The sequence below is a fragment of the Micromys minutus genome, assembly GCF_963924665.1.
Source record: "Micromys minutus genome assembly, chromosome: 22".
Classification (NCBI taxonomy): Eukaryota; Metazoa; Chordata; class Mammalia; order Rodentia; family Muridae; genus Micromys; species Micromys minutus.
This window is the reverse complement of record NC_137957.1, coordinates 7,980,031-7,987,409: the sequence shown is the minus strand read 5'-3', so window position 1 is coordinate 7,987,409 and position 7,379 is coordinate 7,980,031. Positions and strand designations below refer to the sequence as shown.

At 47.8% G+C, this 7,379-nt stretch overlaps 1 pseudogene across 1 annotated transcript; it reads left to right on the top strand.

Annotated features, from left to right (window-relative positions):
• Positions 1-207: 207 nt before the first annotated feature.
• LOC308435293 (ubiquitin-conjugating enzyme E2 R1-like) lies at positions 208-4,272 on the top strand (annotated as a pseudogene). Its single transcript has 3 exons — positions 208-446; positions 930-991; positions 3,671-4,272. The product of its transcript is annotated as a ubiquitin-conjugating enzyme E2 R1-like (transcript).
• The last annotated feature ends 3,107 nt before the right edge of the window (positions 4,273-7,379 follow it).

Genomic DNA, 7,379 nt, shown 5'->3' with positions numbered 1-7,379 from the left:
TTTTTTTTGGTTTTTTTTTTGTTTGTTTGTTTGTTTGTTTTTTTGTTTTTTTTAAGGTTCAGTGCTTTTACTGAAGCCTGAAAACTGGATGGATAAAAAGCTTTTGATCTAGTACAATCCCTGCCCTTACAACAAATGCCAAGAGAAACGTCGGTCTTATGCCCTGCGTGACCAGTTGCTGGGATTTTATGAGGCAGCTGCAGGGCAATGTTCAACATTCTCACAGGGCTTCCCTGCATGTTGGCGGGCACCGGGTTGCTGTCCCTGGTCTACTGGAGCACAGACCACACTGTGAGCTGGTTTCCAAGCGGCCAAGGGCTCATTCCCACAGCTGAGCTCAGAGAAAACAGCTGTGTTTCCCACCGCTACCTCTTCCAGCTCAAGCAGGGCGGTATGCACCCAGCTATGGATGAGGGTTCGGTCGACAACCTCGTGTTTCTGACCGAGTAAGGTATGTGCACACTGACCCCTGTGTGTCTCGGGCAAGTTCTTCCAAATCAAAATGAAGCCAAGGTCAGCCGACGCTTGCCGCAGGTCTGTTTTCTAGCCTGTTTCCCTCAGGGCTTGAGCAACTTCTCCAGCACACTCTTGATTGATAAAAGCATGTGCACGCTAGACAGGACCCTGTGGCGTTCACGGAGCAAGCGATCTCGAGCTCAGACAGGGAAGTTAGCTTTGCATAGATCAGCGTCATTCAGTGCCCCATCCTCGACAAGAGCGAATTCAAAGCCAACGCCTTAGTGGCTACAGCTGTAAAGTCATCCGCCCGCCAGGTGTCGATTCCGTCCAAGTCAGCAGCCGGAGCGTAAACAGCCTTTGAAAGGCCATGACTGCTCCCTTAAACTCAAACAAGGGCGTTAAAATATCATCTTGATGTGTTTGGAAGACTTACAAAGAGGAATCAAATGTTTCCTGCATGTGGCCAGCAGCTGGCAGTCTTACTGGGACCTCCAGAGCATCACCACTGGGTACAACAAGACCCAAGCCAAAGGTGAGAGAGACACAAATGCTCAAAGACTGCCAAAGGCCACCTTGGCGCTCAGCCACCATTGCCACACTCAGAGCTAGTTTGTTAGACGCACACATTGCTGTAAGGCACAATTGGTTCCTTCCTTCTGCTCTGTCAGGGCGTGCTGGCTAATTTTATGTCAAGCTAACACAAGGCAGAGTGGTCTGAGAGAGATGTGCCTAGATTGAAACATTGCATCCATAAGATTTGGCCGTAGGCAAGCCTGTGAAGCATTTTTCTTCATTAGTGGTTTGGGCGGGGCCGGCCTACTGTGGGCGGAGCCATCCCTGGGCTGGTGGTCATAAGAAAGCAGGCTGAGCAGACCATGAGGAGCAGTAAGCAGCGCCCCCTGTCAATTGATGCGGGTAGTGGGTACCACAGTAGAGAGAAGCTGACCAAGATGCTGAGCTTCGTTTCCCAAGGGAGCAAGGGCTCAGCCTTCTTGGAAAAGACAGAACCCAGCTAGCTCACTCCAGTTATTTTATTCAAACACTATACAAGGTTAATCAGGACTGGGAAAGGTTCCAGCTTCCAGTTATGTTGCCCTTGCTGCCCATGAGAGCAGGCAACCCACACAAATCTCAGGCCCTTTTGACCACGGCTAGCCACGATCAAAAATAAGAACTCCAAGTTTGCCAGGGATGTCTTAGGGCAAGGCTGGTCTAGCTGCAAGCTCTCTAAGTGCATATTCTCTAGAGAGAAATTTCTTCAAGGTTCAAACAGTCTCAAAACAGTTTCTTAGCCTCTACTGATTGACCCAAACGTAACAAAGGCTTTCCTGAAACATTTCACTCAAAGTCAGACATAAAGACTTTACATACATATAACTATATCCTTCCATGGTCTCTGCATCAGCTCCTGCCTCTCGCTCCATGTTTGAGATCCAGTCCTGACTTTCAATATCGAACGGTGAAATGGGAGAGTGTAAAATAAACACTTTCCTTCCTCTGTTGCCTTTGGTCATGGTGTTTCACCCAAACCATAGAAACCTTAACCAAGAGGAGGATTATTTATTTGAGGTATGTGTTTAATTGGTTGGATTTACCCTGTACTGGGATTGAATCTAGAGCCTCACTCATCCTTCATAGCCAAGCCCTCTACCACTGAGCTACACCCTCAGCCCACATAGTTTCCACTAGAGGAAGTCCTGTGCACAGAGGTCTAACCTCCTGCTTTGCATGGCTGGATAGTAACTAGACTTCTCAGCTCAGCCATGTGCCACGAATACATCCCAGTGAATTTGCTTAGCTCTTCCCTCTGTGGAATTCCAAGAACTGCATCTTCTCATTGGAAAACATCACATCATTTCTAGGAGCAACAGGCTGGGAAATGTCTCCATTTTAAGCATCGGGGTGGGGGGGGGACTGATGACTCCTTCCACCAAGACCACCTGAACGCCTGGTGACTGCAGAGCTTCTAATGATGACTTTGACAGGATTCCCGAAGCAGGTTGTTTGCTGGTCAGCTACAGGTTCCTCGTCCTCACAGTGGTTCATCAGACAACCATGTAAGACATAAGCTTCAGGGCTGACAGACCCCTGACCAACGCCTTCTCTATCACCTTTGCCCAGTATCCCTTCCCACTCAGCCCACTAACCACCACCACCCAGACAACAGCCCTCACCTACAACCTACCCTTTTCTTCCGTCCCTACAATTCTGCTTTCTTTCCCAAGGAACAATAATAAAGAAAAGACATCTGGCCTCCTCAGACCTTGGCTTCCATGATGTGGGTTTTCTTCCCTGCATTTTTTTTTTTTTTTTTTTTTTTTGATTAGCATAGCTGATAGTGATACTGTCTCCCGATTTGGACTTCTGTACCCCAGTTCTCCTTCCTGGCTTCTACAGTGTAGTGATGCTAATCATCTTTGAACCCGTTCTGCAGCTTGACCCTCCTGAACAAGCCCCAAGAAGCCCCTTCTCTGGGTCAAGCAGCTCCTACCGAGGTGGACTTAATGTAACTTATGGCCGGAGCGTGGTGCTGAGGAAGATGGCCCCGCCCCCCTCCTGGGCAACCATGAGACGGTGGTCATAAGTAATTGCTAGAGAAGAGCCAGAGCTGTAACTGAGACTGGCTTTCTGCCAAGGAGCAAGTGGGAGGGGGAAGCCAGTCAACGTCTGGACAAACAGCTCGGGATAAGCCCCCTATGGGCCATAGAACTGAAGCTATCTTCCTCAGAGAACTCTTCTTGCTCAAAATAGAGCAACATGGCTGCACTGCAAACCTGAGGGGACAAACCCACGTCAAAGATGGCGGTCTGGGACCCTGTGGTGCATTATGGGACTTCTCAGCATTTGTTTTTATGATGAAATAAATGGTGATAGATTTCTTTTGGGGTGAGACACTGTGGCTAGAATTTTCACAACTTGTAACCAAATGCCTTCCCACTCAAGCTTTTCCCCACTAAATGTTGACCAGAGTCAAAGCTCACAGGTTCCAGACATCTTGGCTTTTTAATTTTTAACTGGAAGTGCGTCCCAACAATTGAATGACAAGACTGAAGCCCCTTCAACTTTTGGATAAAGGATAATTAAATACATTAAGTGTTCGTGATAAAGTTATATTTTCCGTGCCAGAGCGAGTGGAGAGTTCAGAGTCCTCCATGAGGTGGAGGAGGAAGGCGCAGAGGAAGAAGGCAGCGGCTGTCCCCCTGCCACCTAGGGGCTGCAGGAGGAGCTGGTGGCTTCCGGGTGGCGCAGGCGGACGAAGGCAACCTGTACAACTGGGAAGGTGGTCATCTTCGGGGTTCCCCAACACCAACTATGAGGACGGCTACTTCAAGGCTCGCCTCAAGTTCCCCGTTGACTAGCCGTATTCCCCACCGGCCTCTGGTTCCTCACCAAGATGTGGCACCCAAACATCTATGAGGCAGGGGACATGTGCGTCTCTATCCACCATGCCCCAGATGTCGACCCACAGAGCGGGGAGCTGACCTCAGCGCGGTGAAACCCCACGCAGGGTGTCTGGACCGTCCTCCTGAGTGTGATCTCCCTGCTGAATGAGCTCAACACCTTGTCGGCGATGTACAGAAAATGAAGGAGAGCAAAGAGAAGGACCGCAAGTACGATGACATCATTCGCAGGTCCTGGGGACCAAGGTGGGTACAGAGTGCGACGGCGTGAAGGTGCCCACCATACTGCACGAGGGCACCCGACGAGGGCTCAGGCCTCTCCTACGACGGCTACTTTGAGGACGGTGAAGTGGAGGAGGCCGACAGCTGCTTTGGGGACGAGAAGGATGACTCTAGCGCAGAGGAGTCCTGACCCATGTCCCTGAAATAAACTTACACATTTTACCTCAGCAGGACCCATGTGGGCCTCGGGCGACAGACTACCTCACTGAGGTTCCACGTGGGCTCCCATCCCATGATCCTAAGGTCCTCTTACCCCATTCTCCATGGGTTTTCCTCAGCTTTGGAGAAGAGCTGGGGTGCAGGGCAGACACCCCACTCAGCTTTCAGATGATGACTGCCTGGTGGGGAGCCAGAGACTACAGCCCAGCCCAAGGAGGGACAGCCCCACAGTCTCCTCTGCTTTTGGTGTGTATGGAGTCCAAATAAAATAGCTTTCTGAGACGAGGGGAGGGAGGGCGATCTGTTGAACAGAAATGCCTCTAACCTGTGAGCCTCACCTGCCTAAGGACAGATAACTTCCTGGAAGGCTGGGGTCTGCTGTTCACGTAGGTATGTAGACAGTGTGGCAGAAGGTATGCTTAACCCTGATTGGATGAAGGCAAGAAGTGTGTAGCCTTGTGAATTTTGCCTTTATATAAGCTCCTGTCTAATTAGGTCCCATTCTCTAGAAATCCCTGGTATGACCCTGGCTAGCGTCCATTATTCTGGCCAGTATTTAATAGGGCTTGCTTCAAAAATTTGGCTCAAAAATAATAGTGGCCTTATTCTTAGTAGCAAGTATTTAAGCATGAAAGCTTAATTCTGGCAAGAAATGCAGAATATTCTGGCTTAACCAGAGACACACAAAGGGGATGGTAAATAATTTCATCTTAGAAGAGCTGAGTCCTGTCTTCAATGCTTTCTAGCTTTATATACATGAGAAATGACCTAAACCTACACTTTAGTTTCTTTATAAAATAAACAGAATAATCTTTGCCTCAGAGAGCTATCAACATAAAATAAGAAAAGCACCAGGAACAGATCGCCACGAGATGTAGGCTGTCCTGAGAGCTTCTACTTCTCAATCTGAGTCAAAAATAAGTCTTTACGAGTAACAAAGAATCAGACCTTGAAAAAAAAAATACTAGTTACTAATGACTCTAATAAGTATCGATATGAATGTATTTCCTATAGTTTTGGTAACCTCTGTTCAGGTTCTGTCACAAAATACCATATGCTAAGTAGGTTATAAACAATACAGGTTTGTTTCTGAACACTGAGAAGTCTACCCTCAAGGTCCTGGAAGATTCAGGGCTGGCATAGGCAACTTGCTCCCTTTCCTTAGATGGTATACAAGGCAGCTTTCTGTGGTCCTTTAAAAAAAAAAACTAATCCTATTCATGAGAGTTCTGTAACAGACCCCAGACCTTAGCACAACTGACTCCATGATGGAAGGGCCATTCAGGCTGTAAAATTCGGCACACAGACAGCACCACCTGCCAAAACTAAAACAAAGGCCCAATCCATCAAAGTCTGTATAGTTCTGGAAAAGTCTCAAAATCGAATAACCTTGCTTTTTGCTTCTGCAGCTCTGCTCCCAGCTAACTGTTGTTGTTAACTGAAGCATGTCAACCCAGAATGTGGTTTCTGTGCTTAAAAGTTCATCATGAGAAAGTCTTGGGGCTACACTGGAGTCCTGCGCTGCCAGTGTGGTCACCAACTAGCTAATAGAGACTTTCTGTTGGTTTAAACCCGTTCCCAAGCAGTTTTCTCTGGCGGATACTTCAAACAGGCCCCACTCTCATGAGCAAACCCCAATCCAATATTATCCTTTTGTGTTCTGACAAAAGATAAATAAGGGGTAGAGGTTGGCATCAATGTGGGGTACCTGCTTCTAACAGAAAGTAGACCCAAAGAAGCCCCAAGATAGACTCACCTAGTTTGGGGGTTAGCTCAGGGAACACTCTAAAATTACAGCCGCTCCTGAGCAGAGCACAAAACTGGTAACCTAGACCCCCACATTGGAACTCCAGAACCACTCAAAATCAGATGAGTAAGATTATCTGGTGAGCAGATGTTAAGTAGTCAATCAAAGGAGGCTTCTGCACTTTGTTGAGAGTTTACCTGTTCTGATCTCCACCATTCACTGAGACAACTCTAGAATGTTTGATATGAGTGTGACCCTTACCGTGGTTTCTCTTTTAAAAAGCACCCCCCAAAAAAAAAGGTAAGAAGGATTTCCAGAGCCCAGGAACTTGGTTATCTTCCCTCCCCACCCCAATTTATTTCCCCGCAGGAGAGTAAGCAGAGATGTATAGCTAGGAACTAGGAAGACACGGGGAGAAATTTGAGATCAGAATTCTCAGATCCTAGAGGAGCCGTTTCTGACACAAGGATCTCCAGACGATGCTGAAAAGCAGCGCATGTTTGGAAGCAGCATGAAAACAGCGCTCCTACGGTGCCTTTGCCATCTTTGTGGTGCTTAGACGCTGTGGTTTGAAGACGCATGTGTGGTCTTCAATATGCAGACCCACACTGATGAGGTCTGCTAATGGTTCCTTGGGGAGTTTTTGTCCCTTCAGTCGAGATCGGTCATTGTCACCACCTTCATTTCTCCGTGCCATGTGTGTGTGGAGGCAAGCATTAACTTTCAAACCCATTTCCATGAATACTCACGGCAACCCTGCTGGTCATGGAACTTCACAAGGCTAACCTTAAAAGTCCGATCAAAGCGAGGCAGAGAAACATAGCTAGAGTAGAGGTGGTCCTAAGAGGTTACAGCTTTGGTCACACCCTGGAAGGTGTGGGTAGGTTCACTTCCCATGGCCTCAGTCCCTGTCCCTATTCCCAAGGCTCACAGCAGAGACCTACAGTTTTACATGGCCATCAGCAAAGAGTTGGTGTGTTGTGTAACGGGAGGACTTTGGCTTGCAGCTGGACAGAAGGCGTCTTCCAACTGGTACAACTCCTTACATTGTCCAAACTGCTGTTTTCTAGCTGTAAGATGGAACAACATATGGGGACTTTATGCTCCTAGACTTGAAAATGGAGGAGGCTAAACTGCGAGACTCCTCTTAAAAGCACTTTGGGCTTTAAAAATGTCTAGAAGTGTTTGGCCAAGTGATTAGCTTTGGGAAATCCATTCTCAGAAAACATCTGAAAGAGACCTGAGCCAGCCTGTACTAAGCAACAACCATTCACCAGCACACACACACACAAACACACATACATACACACACACACATATACACACACACC